General features: G+C 56.0%; 1 pseudogene; it reads right to left on the bottom strand.

The window, feature by feature from the left end:
- Window positions 1-1,111: 1,111 nt before the first annotated feature.
- ACA1_122490 overlaps window positions 1,112-2,246 on the bottom strand; it is a 2,121-nt pseudogene continuing 986 nt past the window's right edge.

Genomic DNA, 2,246 nt, shown 5'->3' with positions numbered 1-2,246 from the left:
AACAGCGACCAAAGTACGCTTCTCATTCGATGCTGATGACATCAACAGAGAGACCATAAACCATCACCCGTGAGTTGCTGTTGTCTGTCTCCTCGCGGTTTGCGATGAGTGTGCACCGCACGCACGCACGCACACATGCACGCCCGCACACGCGTGAAAGGGGAAGATCTTGCGGTCGTACATCGAGAAAGCCACGAGTAGGACTTGGCGAGATAATGCACGCGTGCTCTGCAATGCCGCCGCCGAGAGGAGTTCGTTTGTACCAAGCCGAAGGCAAACATTTCCCCACCCTCTGCTCGAGTTGAACCCACCCAATGCCGATTGTTAGCTCAGCCACGTCCACCTTAGGAGGAGACTGGGGGAACTGGTACCGGTGAGGAGAAGGCTGTGATGCTCGCCGACAGCCACCTGTGTGATTGTCTTGGACAAAGCGGGAAGAGAAACAAGCTTCGCTGTGTGGCAGTTCTCCGTGTTTCCATGACCCTGTCGCCCAAAGGTCAATATTCCACCGATAAGCAGGGGCAGAGTACGGGTTAGAATGAGGGTGAGCCATGCCCAAGGCAATGTGGCTTACTCGCAGGCCTAAACGTAGCCTCATGCGAATCAGCAGAAGGAGCAATGCGAACGGAATCGAGGCAGAAGGATAATTTCAAGAAATGAAGGAGAGATTTGAAGCTTGGGTGGGGGGGGTCTAAGGTACGGACCAGTGGTGGCAAGAGAGGAGTTGGGGCCAGCAAAAAAGGGCCACGAGATGGAAGGGGTACCAGGCCAAAATGACCGACGAAGGTGAGACGGTTTTTCTGTGGCCTATGTGAATATCCACCGTGTGTGCTGCAGCAACGCAATAAACGTTGAGAGGGGCTCACACCCAAAAAATTTTGTTGGGGTGCTGCTTGTTACACACGGTCAGTTCCTGCCTCACCACTCCCTTGATGGCTCTCAAAGAAGCTGATGATGGTTTGCATGGAGGGTCTTTTGTATGGTACTGCATGCCAGCACTTCTTCATCAGCTGTTTGTAGTCTGTGTTGTTGAAATGAAGGTTGGTTGGGCGTGCCATATATAGGCACATCATCATCAGCTATGCACCACCCACCACCACGGAAAGGCGAGCTACATACCACTGGGACAATCAGTTGGCGCTTTCGGCCGGCGGCCTTCCAGCACGTCAAGTGACACTGACATAAAGTTGAGGCCGGCATAGGGCTGCTTACGCGTCAAGACCTGAGCGGACAGCACAGCACAGCACGTCACCATCAACAGTCAGCGTCCGACACTCACACATCTAAAGTTGAGCGCTGCGTGGTAGTGGTGCGCCGTACCTCCCACATGATGATACCAAAGCTGTACACGTCAGCCGACTCCGAGTACTTCTCACCGCGCAGTACCTCGGGCGCGGTCCAGCAGGGCGTGCCGCAGCGGGTCATGGTCGCGTTCTCCTCCTTGATGCGCGCGAACCCGAAGTCGGCCACCTTCACGTTCCAGTTCTCGTCCACCAGCAGATTGGACGGCTTGAGGTCGCGGTGTATGATGGCCGGCTCGAGCGAGTGAAGGTGGCCGATGCCCGACGCCGCGCTGTGCAAGATGCGCAGCTTCTGCTGGTAGGGCAGCTTGATCGACGGATTGTGCAGGATGTCCTTCAGCGCGCCCTGATGCACGAACTCCGTCACTATGCACAGATTGGGTCGCTTCACGCACGCCCCTGAAATACGAATATCAATAATCAGAAATTAGGAAATTATATATAAATGAATAAAAATAAGCGCAAACACAGAATTGAATAATGAGAGGCGGCGACATGTACCGATGAAGAGGACGATGTTGGGGTGGTGCAGCTGCGAGAGGAAGGCCATCTCGGCCCTGAACTCGAGCATGCATCGCTCGTCGAGCTTCTGCTTGATGAACCGCTTCACCGCCACCTCTACGCCCTTCCACCGACCGCGGTACACGACGCCGTAGGAGCCCAGGCCCACCTGCCGGCCCATCTGGATGTCCTCGAAGTTGATGATCCACCGGCAGAGGTTGGCCGACGTGAGGAAGTTGTCTTCGTGGTAGGCAACGTCCGGTCGATGCGTCATCTGATACTCGTCGTCGCCCGTCTTCGTTGGTTCCACCCAATCGTCGTCGCGGTCTGCCCGACCGCTTCCCGAATGGCTGGTCCCGGTGCCAGTCGTCGACGACGCATCGCCCATCATGGCCCCGCCAAAGAACCGGCCCTCCAGCCCTGAATCTTCAGCTCGTACACCCG

This window comes from Acanthamoeba castellanii (genome assembly GCF_000313135.1).
Source record: "Acanthamoeba castellanii str. Neff unplaced genomic scaffold scf7180000084682, whole genome shotgun sequence".
NCBI classification, from domain to species: domain Eukaryota; phylum Discosea; order Longamoebia; family Acanthamoebidae; genus Acanthamoeba; species Acanthamoeba castellanii.
The sequence above is the reverse complement of the archived record's forward strand: the minus strand, read 5'-3'. Positions and strand labels throughout refer to the sequence as shown.